The sequence below is a fragment of the Protopterus annectens genome, chromosome 6.part0, assembly GCF_019279795.1.
Source record: "Protopterus annectens isolate FY-2018-M chromosome 6.part0, PAN1.0, whole genome shotgun sequence".
In the NCBI taxonomy this organism is placed as follows: Eukaryota; Metazoa; Chordata; order Ceratodontiformes; family Protopteridae; genus Protopterus; species Protopterus annectens.
The window spans coordinates 1717598517-1717615078 of NC_056737.1; the positions used below are offsets into that span (position 1 = coordinate 1717598517).

The 16562-nt window shown below is 45.0% G+C and overlaps 1 protein-coding gene across 2 annotated transcripts in view; it reads left to right on the forward strand.

Annotated features, from left to right (window-relative positions):
- Positions 1-16562, forward strand: part of ALS2 (alsin Rho guanine nucleotide exchange factor ALS2) — a 2167716-nt gene that overhangs the window by 246062 nt on the left and 1905092 nt on the right. The window lies entirely within an intron of this gene.

Genomic DNA, 16562 nt, shown 5'->3' on the forward strand with positions numbered 1-16562 from the left:
AGAGATGCTAGCAGTTAAAAATGCCCTGACAGCCTTCAAGGATCTACTTCATCCAGGACGACTACTGATAAAGACAGACAATGCCACAGTCATGTGGTACATAAGCAAGGGGGCACACATTCCTACCCCCTCTGCAGACTAGCCATGAACTTGTGGGACACAGCATTGACTTACCAAGTACATCTGCAAGCACAATTCCTGCCAGGAAGGATAAATACTCTGGCAGACAAACTAAGCAGAAACCTAATGGATCCCCACGAGTGGAAGCTGGATCCACAAGTCTTCAGCATGATAACAAGGAACTGGGGATGCCCAGACATAGACCTATTTGTCTCCCCTCACCAATTGCCAACTACAAAGATTCTGCACAAGGACTTATCTCAAGCAAGCATAGAAAGTGGATGCTCTGTCTTTCAGCTGGAAAAGCCTAACATGATATGTGTTTCCTCCTCTGCCTCTCCTCCTCAAGGTACTCCTCAAGGTCAGACAAGTGAAGCCAAAAATGATACTGATTGCCCCAGACTGGCCCCGCCAGCACTGGTACCCAATCTTAAAGAGCTTGTCTCAATGCCCAGCTAGGACATTACCTCAAATTCCTCACTTACTGACTCAACAAGACAGTCAGATACTGCACAGCCAACTCAGGACCATAAACCTGACAGCATGGCGGATAATGTAGCCATTCAAGACACACCTCTTTCTAAAGCAGTCATGAATGTTATTTTGGAGGCCAGGAGGCCTAGCACAAGAAAATCTTATGCAGAAAAATGGAAGAGATTCTGTGCTTGGAACCAGGCACAAGGTTTTGACACGATTGTTCCAAGTATTCCTCAGATTTTGCAGTACTTAACTGAGATGCTGGATAAAGGCCTTTCCTTTTCATCAATTAAAATTCATGCCGCTGCCATTTCAGCTCATTACAATACAGAACCACCTATTTTTTCTCATCCATTACTAAGGCAGTACCTCAGAGGGGCCAAAGACATAAGACCCCCCCCAAGGAGAGCACCAATACCTGCTTGGGACCTCAACTATGTCTTGGAAAAACTTACACCGCCTCTGTTTGAGCCAGCCTCTGCAGCTGATATAAAATTATTATCCTGGAAAACGGCTCTGCTCCTAGCAATAACCTCTGCTAGACGAGTCTCAGAGTTACAGGCACTCATGGCTGTGGAACCTTTTATCATTTTCCATCCTGACAGGGTTTCTCTGAGGACAAACCCTACATTTATGCCGAAGGTAGTGACCAGTGTGGCCCTTAACCAAACAATTCACTTGCCTACCTTTTACCCAAACCCACAGAATAAGGGTGAGAGACTTCTGCATTTTTTGGACATTCACAGACTGCTACGCTTCTACTTGGACAGAACCAAAGCTTTCAGAAAGACTGAACAACTTCTAGTAGCATATGCTCCAGGATCACAAGGAAAGCCTATTTCAAAGCAGACTATTTCAAAGTGGATAGGCCACTGCATTCATTTCTGCTATTCGCAGCATGGCATATCAGTGCCTAAGGGCATTAGGCCACATTCCACCAGAGCAGCAGCCTTCCTTAGAGGCTGCAACTTGGAGTTCAGTGCATACTTTTACAAAGCACTATCACTTACCTCTCTTCTCTAAATCCAGGCCAGGCTTTGCCACTGCAGTTCTGCAGGGCCTGATAGCCTCTCCTAATCCTATTTAGCACCAGTCTTCCAACCATAGCTTTGGGATTCACCCAATTGTAATGACTGCAACAGTGAAACACAATGAACATAGTACAGTTGTGTACCTACCATAAATGTAGATGTTCAAGTGTATTCACTGTTGCAGTCTAAGTTACCCTCCCTCCATCCCCCTATTACTTGCTGGGACTTATCTGTACTTCTCTTTTCTACACAACCTATGTGGTGTATTTGCTTGTAGATGAAGGAAAAGTTGTTTTTTGGTTATGCATGCTTATTGGCATTAGTGAGCCTACCATTTTAGGGGCACCTGACATGTGGGGCAAGAAAAAACTGAAGAAAATGGTGTTGGCTGCGTCTTTTATACCCCTGGCGCACTGACGTTAGGGAGGAGGCGACAGCAACCGACGCCAGACCTAGACTTTGGAACTCAGGCCAACTGTGGGTAGCCTGCCAGCAGGATAACTCAATTGTAATTACTGCAACAGTGAATGCACTCGAACATCTACATTTATGGTAGGTACACAACTGTACTTTCTCCATCTGCCAGTCCCCCAAGACTCTTTATTGCTGAGGAAGGTGAGGTGCTTTCGCAGACACCTTCTGTCTCCGAGGTGGTGGCACAAGCCTCTATTGAGACCCATCCAGAGTTGGACATACCATTGGGTCACTCATCTTCTACACAGGCCTTCATTCTTAGTTCATCAGTCAGGTCTGGGGTCTCTCAGCAGACCTCAGCTTCCAACGATCAATCTTTTATTGGTGACATCCCCTTGCTGCATCAGCCTGAATCAGCTCATTCTTAGAGAGACTGACATCATGATTGCAGACATGCCTAGGCCCAAGGCCAAAGGTACCTCTAAGAAGGGTACTACCTCAGGCCCTATGCCTAGGCGTACCGGCTCCCATGCACAAGGATATCAGCAAGACCTTGTGAGGTTAGCTGAAGACCTTATTTCTATAGTCAGAGCTAGGCAACTCCCTTTGGAGACTTCCTCAGGGAAATGGAAGAAGGATCCTACCTACCCTGAAGTTTTCTCTGAACCTCCAGATTCTGATGAGGATTCTGGCCAGGAGGAGTCTGTCTTTGAAGAGGGACCTTCCTTGCTACTTTTAAATATTCCTATAATTAACAGAATCTGGCTTCAGCTTCACCTCCTGAAAACATCACTTTTGGAGAAACTCTTCACGCCATAAGGGAACCTCTCCAGTGGGAGGCCCAGGAACACCCACAATCAAAAAAGAGGGTTAGGGAGTTTCTTGACCTGCCAGAACATAAACCTTTGGCTATTCATCCTGTTTTGGAGGTTGTAGAGGATTGTTTTGTGGATTCTTCCTTGAATCCAGATTCTTTTCCTCTAGTCCCTCGAAAACCTGACGGGCTGTGCAGGGTGCTGGACTCGCATAAATACCTATTCAAGAATCTTTTTGCTGATCCAGAGGTTGTAACTTCAGGACCCAAAGGTGCAAGGGCCAGCTCTTCAAAAAATCCTTTATCTGCTGACAAAGAAAGCAGGGCCCTTGATAAGATTGGTAAAAACGTTCACACTTCTGATAGTCTTAACCATGAGGGCCCTTAACTGCCAGTTTCATATGATCAAATACCAACAAACTATTTTAGCACAAAAGATATCTTCCTAGGAGGATAAGAACATTTCCAAGGAATTGTTGGACCTTTGCCATTCTAGCTCACAAGTGGCTAAACACTCTTTACCCTGCGGCTATGATGCTATGGAGGCCTCCATTCATGCTGCAGTCTCTATTTCTGTCATTAGAATGCATGCTTGGCTTAGGGACCATGTCAAGTCCAACCTTCTGGATGCACCCCTGGGCAAAACTTCCTCTTTAGGCCAAAAGATGAAACTGTGCTCAGAAAGATGGAAAATAAAGCAAAATCTGTGCAGACTGTTAAAGACTTCATCTCAGTTCAGCCTCCTAGGTTTAGAAGGAATTTTCCCACTAAACAGTGGTCCTTCTCAGTCAAAAAGCAGGCAAAGGAAACCCCAGAGGGATAATACCTCAAAGGAAGCACCAATCACAAAGGCTCAGGCAGTGGTCCTCAGAAACACCCAGACAGATGAATTCTAGGTCACAGGGTCCTGGCAAAGAGCAGCAGTGACTCTCCCATTCCCATCCCCATCCCCTTGCCCCAACCTCTTCCAAAAAGATAGAAAGAATTATCCCTTTTCAAAGAAAATTGGTACCTCATCACTTCAGAAAAGTGGGTTCTGAATATCATCTAAAATGGTTACAGACTCACTTTCAAAGAGCCATTAAGATACTCCGGTTTCCCAGATATTCCACAAAATCCAAGAGAGGTCTTTTCTCAAATTCTCAATCTGTGCTCACAGGGCTCAGTGTAACCAGTCCCAGAACACCAAAAAGGAAAGGGGTTCTACTCCAGACTCTCTTTGTTTCCCAGAAAGGAAGGCTTCTGGCACCCTATTCTAGAGCTGTCTACCTTCGATTAGGCTCTACTGGTATCAAAATTCAAAATATTGACTGTTCAAAAGCTTCTACCCATGATAGCTCCCTAGGCCTTGATGGCCAACCTGGATGTAACGTATGCTTACTTGCAGATTCCTGTACAGGAATCGCGCAGAAGCTTTCTAAGGTTCAGAGCAGGTACCAGTCACTTTCAATTCTCCACACTGCCCTTTGGCTTGTCTACTGCTTCAAGGGTTTTCACAAAGTGCTTAGCCCCTGTGATCACCATCTGCAGAGTAAGAGGTGTCCAAATTTATCCTTATCTAGACGACTGCCTTATTCAAGCTACAGGACTCTCAGAGCTCCTCAGGGATCTGGCCTTTACACAGAAACTCCTCACCTCTTTGGGGTTTACCATAAAAATATGCAAATCCAACACAGACCCATCCACCAGGATAGTTTTCATGGGGGCTGTTCTGGACTCTTCCCTTCAAAATGCATTTCTCCTTCCAGAAAAGGTCTCCTTTCTGACTTAGTACTTCCAAAACATTATGCAGGGACAATGCCCATCAGCCAGGGAATTCCTCAGAGCGTTATACTACATGGCATCTTGTATTCTCATGCTTTCTTTGGCCAGGCTATACATGAAACTCCAGTGATGCCTCAAGAGTCTGTGGTGCCAGCACTCACAATCCCTGGCAACTGAAATTCAACTGATCCCTTGTCTCAAGGAGGAACTTGCATGGTGGGCACAAGCATCTGCCCAGAACCTGGATCTCCCCTTCAGGTTCATCCCTTAGGGTCAAATTTTAACTACAGATGCTTCATAGATAGTCCAGGGGGCACATTTCCAACACCTTCAATCTCAAGGCAAATGAGAAGTTCAGGTCAGAGACAAACACATTAAGTGAAAAAAACTGATGGCAGTTCAAAACTGCCTACTAGCTTTCAAAGAAAAATGGAAACCAGGGGGTCCTGATGGTCAAAATAGACAACACCACAGTCATGTGTACATAAACAAGGAGAAACTTTCTCTTGCCCTCTGTGTTGACTAGCTATGCAGATAGGGAGACAGCTCACTGTCTGGGGTTTCACCTCATGGCACAATACCTTCCAGGTGTTCAAAACTCTCTAGAAAATCACCTCAACAGAAACTTGATGGATCCCCATGAATGGCATCTGGATCGGGAAACATTTCTCTGCATAGTCCAGAAATGGGGAACCCCACAGATGGACCTTTATGCCACCGAAGAAAATGTTGAGTAAAAAAGTTTCTGTTCCAGGAGCAAACTGCTCACAGCCTGGAAGAGAGATGCTTTTCCTTACTTTGGACCCACCTTTTCCTTTGTGCATTTCCTCCTGGCTTGTATTCTTTGATTCCTCCTAGAAATCAGGGAAGAGGGTCCAAGAGTCATTCTAATAGCCCATGAATGGCCCAGGGAGTACTGGTATCCTCTGCTACTAAGTTTAATCAATGAAAATCCATGGCAGTTACCTCAGAGAGTGGACAGTCTGCCTCAAGACAAGGGGAGGTTTGTGCATACCAATCTGCAGACTCTCAGCCTGGATAATCCCCCAGCATCCATCTCCGAGCATGCCCTAAGCAAGCAAGTTGAAGACCTTCTCAAAGAGGCCAGAAAGCCTAGTACTAGGAAATAATACTCTGCCATTAGGTGCCAACAGAAAGGCCTCATTCCTAATTCAGTCAGTATCTCTGCCATTTTAGATTACCTGGCTATCCTGGTTGACAGAGGCCTATCCTTCTCTCCCATCAAAATTCACACCTCTGCCATTTTAGCCCATGTCTCTATTTTTCCTCCTATCTTTTCATACCCCCTGCTGAAACAGTTCCTTAGGGGAGTGATCCACATCAAATCTCCCAGGAGGCAACCCACACCTCCATGGGACCTCAATTTTGTTCTAGAACAAAATTAACCTACCCCACCCCTTTTGAAATGGCAGCTTTTGCTCACCTAAAAGGTTTAACTTTGAAGACTGCCCCTTTACTGGCTATCACCTCAGCTGGGAGAGTCTCTGAGCTGCAAGCTCTCATGGCAGTAGAACTATTTCTCATATTCTACCTAGACAGAGTCCGTCAGGACTAACCCATCCTTTATGCCCAAAGTGGTCACTGACACATCTTGAATCAAGCCATACACCTACCCACCTTCTTCTCCAATCCTCAGAACCAGGGGGAGAGAATCATTCATTCCTTGGATGTGCATAGATAACTCTGCTACTGTCTTGACAACTAAATCTTTCATAAAATCAGACCAGCTCTTTCTGTCCTGTGCCACTGGCTCTGAAGGAAAGCCGGTTTCCAAGCAGACTATTTCCAAGTGGATCATTACTGCATTTCCTTTTGCTACAGCCATCATGATAAAAAGCCACCTGAAACTGAGAGGAGTCATTCTCCTAGGACTACTGCTACCTCTGCTGCCTTCCTAAAAGGTGCCCCTACCCAAAGACATTTTGGAAGTTGCTACCTTGTCATCTGTGCATACATTTGCCAAATACTACCATTTGTCAGCCTTTTCTAGGTCTAGAGCAGGATTCACCACTGCCATCCTGTAGGGCATCCTCTCCTCTCTATAATCTTCCTTACATCCTCATCTCAGCTTTGGGAATCATCCCACAAGTCAGGACTGCAATAGTGAAACACAAGGAACATAGTACAGATGTGTACACTTACCATAAATGCAGATGTTCAAGTGTATTCACTGTTGCAGTCTTCTTTCCCTCCCTCCTTTCCCCTTTACCTACAATAGTAGTCTGTTTCTGTCTTCTTCCCAAGACAGTGGACCCTCTGGGTGTTCCCCCTGCCTGGCCTATTTTCTGTCTTAGACCCTTGCTTATTGTTCATCCTGGGGGTCCTACCTTCTAGGTGACAAAAAAACTTATGTCACGGCATCTGCTGGCTCCTTGTATAACCAAGCATACTGATGTTGGATAAGACATCCCCCAGCCTAGGGAGGAAGGGAGCTTTTTTACACTAGTAGTCACACTGGCCAAGGGCTTACACAGCAGGAAATCCCATAAGTCAGGACTGCAACAGACTGAAGTTAGAAAACAATGACAGACATATGAGTTCCAGACTTCATACCCTTCATAAAATTCATGCTAATGCAAAACCTGTAATTTTATCAACTTTGTAAGTTTGTAAGAGCAGTATTTAATAATTGTCCTTATTTTTGGGCTTTAGTCCCACTTTTATTTATAGCTTTGTCCAGATTTCTTGTTGTCAGAGGTTGAGAGGTATAATGGCAAGTGTACACAACTGTTCTTTCTTGTGATGCTGCTAATACTGCTTCCAGGGCTGTGGCTTCTGGGTTAGTGATGAGAAGGTTTGTTTACTTACATACTCAAACTCATCCTGAGGATGTTAAACCTGAAATGTTAAATTCTTACCTGGACAAGGAAGTTCTGTTTTGCCCTTCTGCAGCTGAGGTTCTTAAAAGGATTGATAAGGGGGCAATGTTGATGCAAGTGGTGACCTAGTTTGTCCAACCTCCCTTTTATAATGTAAATAAAAAAAATTTGCAAATGAAAATTTTTCTTCCACCTTGGCACCCATTATCAAAAAGCAATTCAAGCAGCACATTGCCACCAAACAGAATTTTAATATAGAATGGCAAGAATGCTCCAAAAAGAAAGGAAAAGCCTCTTAAAATCAAAGACTGCCCAAAAAAGTCTATTTGCATCTTCAGGCTAAACTTCCCTTCCCAACACCACCATCCCTGACCTGACAATATATCAATCTACAGCTTCCTTTGTGGCATTAGATTGTTTTAGGCAAATGAGTTTTCAAAGTCATTCAGCAAGTGTACTTGGAAATGAGTCCTTCCAACCTTTCTGGGGGATCCCTCCTTGCCCATTAAACCAGTTATTCCTGTTCCCATCCAGTTCTGTTACAGATGTTCTCACGAGAATTCGTAGAACCATTGTCTGCCTGCCTGCAAGAAGGGAGAAGGGTTTTATTCAAGGTTTTTTATTTTTTCCTGGGGCCTGAGAAAGAAGGGACTTGGATATGTGGTAGACCTCTCCTTTCTCAGTCTTCTTGTCTTGGTCCCAAAATTCAGAATGTTATTCCTACAGACCTTGTTACCACTGGTCCCTTTGCTAGCTTTCATGGTAAAGATAGACTTAAAAGATGTCTACATCACATTCCCATTGGGAAGCATTTCATACGTTTCTTAAGATTTCCTGTATCTAGCTCACATTATCAGATACCCTGACGGAGATCACTGTTGCACTATTCCAAACAGATGGATAATAACTGCTGACTTCCAGCTGAGGTACCAAATCTTAACCTTCCCTGAGTCATAGGTCCAATGTAGAGCCTCTGTTTGCAAGTGTAGATACTCAGACTGTTTCACCTTTAGCCCGAATGCAGGTCACATATCTGTCAAACTGATCATCATTTGGTCATTGGTACCATAGCTTCTTAAAAAGAAATAAGTTCCCCATTGGGGAACCTTCCTTAACTTACTTAAATTGTTTTGCTATGTCTGTATTAGATGTCATCTAGGAGTGGTAATTGCAAGTGCAGTAGGCAAATCATTTACAAAGATCTTCATACCCTTAGGTGCAGAACACTACTACATGGCCTGTTCTGTTTGCCAGTCCTTTGTGCCAAAGACATTATGATCCCATCTGTCTTTACTCAACACTTTCTCAGAGAACCACTGTCTAAAGTGTTTGGTCCTCTTCAAGATCACAGATCCTGCTTCCGCAGACATACTTCCCTTAAGAAAAAGCTCAAAAGACCTAGGCTGGATACTGAGTCTACCCACTTTGATTATGACCCACCTGCTGAGGTTCCAGAACCCGCAGTATGACAGACTCCACCTCTAAAGCTAGACAAATTTTACAAAGTTTTAGATTAACTTAAGATGTTCTTCATTGTTTCACTGTTGCAGTCATCAGCTGTGGGTTATCCCTGGTGTGGTAACCCTCGGCCGGGCCGAATATCAGAGTCAGTGTTTTTCTGCATCGGCTGCAGTCACCTGTAGTCTGACGTCAGGTCATCTGTGGTATAAAGCAAAGCAGACGACGTCGTTACATCTGTCTTTCTTGCCGTGGAGCCCATAGCAGAAGCAGTTTGCAAGAGTGCCGGTCGGTTGCTACCAGAGTTTGAATTTCAGCAGAAAATGTTTAAAGCTAAGTACCCCATTGGGGACCCTTTTTTCTTGCGCTAACAGATGTCCGAAAAAGTTAACAAATGTCTCACCTGTGGAAATCTGATTTCACACCGAGACTTCCATTCTTACTGTGTTAACTTGTTTAGGCCCAGTCCATGACGTCTCCTCTTGCCGGTTCTGTGCCCTCTTTAATGCGAGAACCATTCGCCGTAGAGCTCTTATTGTAGACAGGTATTTTCATGCTTTGTCTTTGCATTCCAAAATGGTGTTTGTCAGCCAAAAGTCTGTGGACATGCTGAAAAAACACAGAGAGAAAGAGACAGCTCACACAAGACTAAGCCTTCCGATGACTCTACCGCTAAGCAGTTTGTCTGATGTCCTTCAAGGATGCATCTGCAGTCCTAACAAATGGGTTGTCCTGTCGTCAGGCAGCCCTTCGGTCGGCCGGATTCCAAAGTCTGGGTCTGGCCTCGGCTGGTGTCGCACTTCACCCGACGTCATCTCTGCTGGTCTTCGGGTATAAAGGCATCAGCCGACGCCATTTTCCTCAGTCTTTCTTGCCGCGTGGCGCCCGAAGCAGAAGCTGTTCGCAAGTGCCGGTCGGTCAGATCCAGAGATTACTACTACCGAATACTACTTCGAAGACTTCTAAAAAGCTAAGTACCCCGTTGGGGACTCTTTCTTGCCTCAGCCAATGTCAGAAAAAGTAAATAACTGTTTAACTTGTGGGAAACAAATACCTCATAAAGATTTCCACTCTTACTGCTTACCTTGTCTAGGCCCAGACCACGATGTAGCAGCCTGTTTAGCCTGTGCTTCCTTCAACCGACGAACGCTTAGGCGTCGGTCGGAGTTTGCTGAACAGTTTTTCGGCTCAGATTTTGCGTACATTATGCCGTCGAATCCTCCGACTTCACAAATTGTTAAACGCAAAGAAAAAGACCGACACTCGCGGTCTGCGGTTTCGGCCGAAACCACGGTTAAGCAAACCGCGAGTGTCTCTGTTTCGGCCGAAACCAAGCAAATGGGTCAATCTTCTGCCGAATCCATGACTACTACCGAGGCTCCTGCTACCCTAGTTGAATCGGCCTCTGAAGTTTTGCCTACTAATGTGGTTTCTATAGAATTATCAGACACCATCCCTTTGGATGTCTCTACCCCAGCACGTGGTGCTGCTAGGCCTCCTGCAGCCATGTCTATTAAGGCCTTTGCCAGGGCTAAAGCAGCCAAAACTGCTAAATCAGTGCCTGTTAGGCCCCCCTCATACAGGCCCAGTTCCAGTTCTTAAATGCTTACTCTGGCAGAGGATCTCATCTCTTTAATTAGGGGATCCCAATCTCACCCAGACAGGGCCTCTCAGCCTCCAGAAAAGAGACCTAGAGCAGAGCCCCCAGAACCAGTGTCCTCAGATGATTCTTCTGATGACTCAGACATTACAGACCATCCAGAGGCTCCTTTTTCTACTTATGAAGATTCCGATGCTGAAGAATCTATTCCATCTGCCTCTCCACCAGAGGAATTTTCCTTTGGGGAAACCTTACATGCCATGAGAGAGCAATTCCAATGGCAGGGACAAGATTTCTCAGATTCAAGAAAAAGGCTTAGGACCTTTCTACACTTACCGCAACATAGGACCTTAGCTATACCTCCAGTTCTGCCTGTTGTGGATGATGCATTTAATGATGTTTGCACTGCTCCTGATACTTTACCTCCAGCCCCTGCCAAACCAGACAGGTTTTACAGGGTACCGGACACTCATCACCACCTATACAAGGCCCCACTTGCAGATCCTGAGACTCTCTCTCAGGGGCCTAAGGCAGTAGCTTCGACCTCAGCAAAAAACCCTCTCCCTTCTGAAAGGGAATCCAGGTCCTTAGAGAGATGGGGTAAAAAAGTTTACACCTCTGCTACTCTCTCAGCTAGAGCTTTGAACTGTCAGTTTCATATGATCCAATACCAAGAGTTTATGCTTGATCAGTTAACTAAGAAACTGTCCTCTGATGACTCCTTAGATAAGAGATATGTTTTAGAAATGGTGAGTAACATTCAGCAGGTTAGTAACCATTCTTTAAAATGTGGCTATGATGCACTGGAGGCTTCATTTAGATCAGCCATGACTGGCACAGTTATAAGAAGGCATGCATGGTTGAAAGAACAGGTCTTGCCGGATCATGTTAAAGCAAAGCTGTTAGATGCTCCTATGGATAAGGCCAGTCTATTTGGTTCTCCTGCTCAGCAAGTAATGAAGAAAATGGAAGAGAAGGCAAAATCTGTACAAACAGTTAAGGATTTCTTACAGGTTCAGCCCCAAGGTTTAGCAGGAACTGGCCTTCCAAATATTGGTCCTTTCCAGACTCCTCTAAATCTCAGAGAGGCAGGAATAGATGTTCCAGAGGCAGAAATCAATCCAGAGGAGGTGCCTACAGAGGTCGCCAGTGGCAAGGCAATAACCAGCGAGGCACAGACACAACCACTGCCACTGCAACAGGACAATCACAGTGACTTGGCTCTGACACCGCCTACCAGGGAACAAATAGCAGCACCCTTAGGTGGAAAGTTAGCCTTATTTTCAAAAAATTGGCACTATATCACAAAAGACAAGTGGATTTTGCAGACCATAGACCAAGGCTACAGGTTTCACTTCCACACCTTACCAGTAAAAGAGGAATGCCAAACCTACCTCCAAATCAGAAAACAGAAGCTCTAAAGCAGATAGCTCAATTAACAAAGATGAGAGCTGTGGAAAGAGTACCACCAACAGAACAGGGCAAAGGATTCTACTCCAGACTCTTCCTAGTACCAAGAAAAGAAAAGTTGGAGACCTATTCTCGACCTGTCCGCCTTAAACACATTCATCGTTGTCCCAAAATTCAAAATGCTGACCCTACAGCAACTTCTTCCCATGCTGGGCAAGGAGTGTTGGCTGGTAACTCTAGATCTCAAGGAGGCATACCTGCACGTCCCCATACGACCAAATTGCAGAAGATACCTCAGATTTCTTGCAGGATCAGAGCATTATCAATTCTCAGCATTGCCTTTTGGCTTATCTACTGCGCCCAGAGTATTCACAAAATGCCTGGCATCAGTAATCGCTCATTGCAGGCTACAGGGAATCCAAATTTATCCATACCTGGACGACTGCCTGATACAAGCGGACAACAAAAGCAAGCTGACAAAAGACTTGCAGAGAGTCATTTGCTTACTACAAGCCCTGGGATACACAGTCAATTTAAAAAAGTCAAGACTAATACCATCCCAAATAAGAACATTCTTGGGTGCGGAATTGGACACAGTTAAAGGCAGATGGCATTCCTAACTGCAGAAAAACAAGAACAACTCCTTCTTTACTTCTTGGCATTAACAAAGCAGAACAAACTAACAGCAAGGAAAGTACTGCAGGCCTTGGGCTTCATGGCATCATGCATTATCCTGGTCCCCCATGCCAGACTGCATATGAGAAAGCTACAGTGGTACCTAAAGAATTTATGGTCTCAACACAGGCACAGCTTAGAAACCGAAATCCCACTAATCCCATGCCTGAAACAAGAGTTCCTATGGTGGGCTCAAGCATGCCAGTCAAACCCAGGCTTGCCCTTCCACAACTTTCAAGCAAGCCAAACCATCACAACGGACGCCTCAGACCTAGGTTGGGGGGCACACATGCTGGACAAATGCATACAAGGATTATGGACTCCAGACCAGCTGCACCTGCACATAAATCAAAAAGAAATGCTGGCAGTAAAACTAGCAATCCAGAATTTCAGACCATTCCTCAAAGAAGGCCATTTAATGATAAGGACAGACAACACCACAGTCATGTGGTACATCAACAAACAGGGAGGCACTCATTCATACCCCTATGCAGAATGACTCTGGACCTTTGGAATATGGCTCTGAGCTACAACATCCAGTTACAGGCAATATTTGTACCGGGAAAAGAAAACATCCTAGCAGACATGTTAAGCAGAACTACCTCGGATGCTCACGAATGGATGCTACACCGGACATCTTCAAGGCCATCACAAAGAAATGGGGAATGCCACATATAGACCTATTCGCATCCCCACTCAATCACCAGCTCAAGAAATTCTGCACAAGGACATACCACCCACTTGCATGGAAGGTGGACTCTCTATCCTTCAGTTGGAAAGGCCTGACAGCATATGCATTTCCACCTCTTCCTTTGATGCACAAGGTACTACTGAAAATCAAAGAGGAACGTCCAAGGATAATTCTGATAGCTCCAAATTGGCCAAGACAACACTGGTATCCATTGCTGAGGAGCATGTCTCGGCGGAGAACGTGGACACTACCCTTGATGCCTTTGATGTTAACTCAGAACGACTACAACATCATGCATCCAAACCTAAAAACTCTGCAACTGACTGCCTGGAACATCACATAACAGCAACTAACCCAGATTTATCCCAAAGGGTTAAAGACATTATCCTTGAGGCCCGCAGACCTTCAACAAGAAGGAACTATGCAGGAAAATGGAAAAGGTTTGTCATTTGGAGTACTGAAAGAGGAAAAGATGTGTCAGTGATAGATATTGCTAACATCCTGGAGTACTTAGCAGAGCTTCTCCATACAGGCCTGTCCTATTCCTCCATCAAGATACATGCATCAGCTATTTCTGCAGAATACAGCTTCGATCCCCCTGTCTTCTCACATCCTCTACTCGGGCAGTTCCTCAGAGGAATCAAGAATGTAAAACCTCCTAGGAAACCACCATTACCAGCATGGGACTTGAACTTTGTGCTAGAAAAATTGACACTCCCTCCATTTGAACCAGCAGCAACAGCAGATCTTCAACACCTATCATGGAAAACTGCTTTCCTACTGGCAATTACTTCAGCAAGAAGGGTTTCGAACTACAGGCCTTAATGGCAGTACAACCCTTCCTAATCTTCCATCAAGATAGTGTCCATGAGAACTAATCCTACATTTATGCCTAAGGTGGTATCCAGAGTGTCTCTAAACCAGGCAATCCACCTACCTACCTTCTTTCCCAATCCACAGAACAGGGGAAAGACTGCTGCATACCTTGGATGTACATAGACAGTTGCGCTACTACCTGGACAGAACCAAGGGCAATAGAAAAACTGACCAGCTTTTAGTAGCTTATGCAACAGGAAGGGAAGGAAAAGCAATTTCCAAACAGACAATCTCCAAGTGGATAGGAAATTGCATAAGATTCTGTTACTCCTACCACGGAAAGCAAATTCCACAGAACATAAGACCTCACTCTACAAGGGCTACAGCCACTACCACAGCTTTCTTACGAGGAGTGGCTACCAAGGACATTATTGAGGCGGCTACTTGGACCTCCGTGCATACATTTGCCAAGCATTACAACTTACCTCTATACTCTAGATCCCGAGCAGGGTTTGCCACTGCTGTATTGCAAGGGATCCTAACTACACCATAATTCTTCTTCCTCCTCCCCTAGTTTGGCTATGGTATTCTACCCATTTGTTAGGACTGCAGATGCATCCTTGAAGGACATAGTACAGTTTTGTACCTACCATAAATGTAGATGTCCGAACAGGATAGCATCTGCAGTCAGGATTACCCTCCTTCCCTCTGTGGTACTCCTAGGGTATTTACCCTCCTAATAGCTAGCTAGGGGATCTCTTATGGTGTATTTGTTTGTATATATGTACATACATGCTTATTTTTGTGTTTGCCTACTATTTTTTTGGAAACATTGGCATTTATCCAAAATTTAGTTTTCCAAGAGGGCAACTGGCATCTGGGGCAAGAAACACTGAGGAAAATGGCGTCGGCTGATGCCTTTATACCCGAAGACCAGCAGAGATGACGTCGGGTGAAGTGCGACACCAGCCGAGGCCAGACCCAGACTTTGGAATCCGGCCGACCGAAGGGCTGCCTGACGACAGGACAACCCATTTGTTAGGACTGCAGATGCTATCCTGTTCGGACATCTACATTTATGGTAGGTACAGAACTGTACTTTCTCCGGAATTCAGTGAGGTGCTTTTGCAGCCCCTGATGCCCGATTCACTATCTATGCAGGACTCTACCGAGACCCATTTGGAGTCCGGTATGCCGCAGAAATATTCTTTGTCTTCTGAGCCTTTGGCTTTCTCTAACTCAGTTGGGTCTGGAGCCGCGATGCAGACACCAGCTTCCAAGGAGGCCTTTCGCACTACTGAATCTAGGCACAAAACCGATGTCTTCTCATCCGGTATCGTTTCTCTCAGACTGATGATACTCTTAGGCCTAGAAGACAGGCCACTCCTAGAAAATCTGCTTCTAGCCACCATCTTGCTCCTGCTCCACCACCCCAAGCACAAATGCTTAAAATGGCGGAGGATCTCAACTCCCTTATCAGGGGTATTCTGGCCATAATTTCTAAAAGGAAAAGACACCCTTTTCCAGAAATTGACAGAACAGGATTCTGAGGAATCTGACTATTCAGATTTTGAAGAGGAACAACCTCTTACTGCTTATGATGATTTAGATGCAGAGGAATACATCCCTTCTGCCTCCTCTGCAGAAGACGTTTCCTTTGGGGAAACCCTTCACACCCTCAGGGAATTTTTCCAATGGGAATCTCGGGATTTTCCCCAGTCTAAGAAAAGACTTAGAGAGTTTCTGGACCTGCCCCAGCACAGACCCCTGGCCACCTCCCCTATTTTAGAAGTGGTGGATGATGTTTTCCATTAATCCAGCTTAGCCCCTGACGCCCTCCCACCTGCTCTCAGTAAACCTGACAGGTATTACAGAGTACTGGATTCTCACAAGTACCTGTACAGAAATCCTGCTGCAGATGCAGAGGTCATTACAGGGACCTAAAGAAGCTAAGACTAGTTCTGCCAAGAATCCTATTCCTTTTGACAAGGATTCCAGAGCTCTGGACAGATGGGGTAAAAAGTATGCACCCCTACAACCTTAGCTATCAGTGCACTCAACTGTCCGTTCCATATGTTAAAATATCAACACACTTTGGAACTATTAAAACAAAATATTTCAAACTTTCCTGACTGTTCTAATTCAAAAGAGTTAGCAGATTTACTGCATTCTACTTGTCAAGTGGCCAAACATTCATTACACTGTGGATTTGACACCCTAGAAGTCTCTAGCAGGGCAGCAGTGTCAGGATCTGGCATTAGGAGACATGCATGGTTGAAGGAACAACCTCTCCCTGATCATGTCAAGTCTAAACTAATTGATGCACCTCTGGATAAGGACCACTTTTTAAAGAGATGGAAGACAAAGCAAAATCTATGTAAACAGTAAAAGATTTCTTTCAGGTTCAGTCTCCCAGGTTCAGCAGGAACTTTCCTTCTAAGCACCGGTCCTT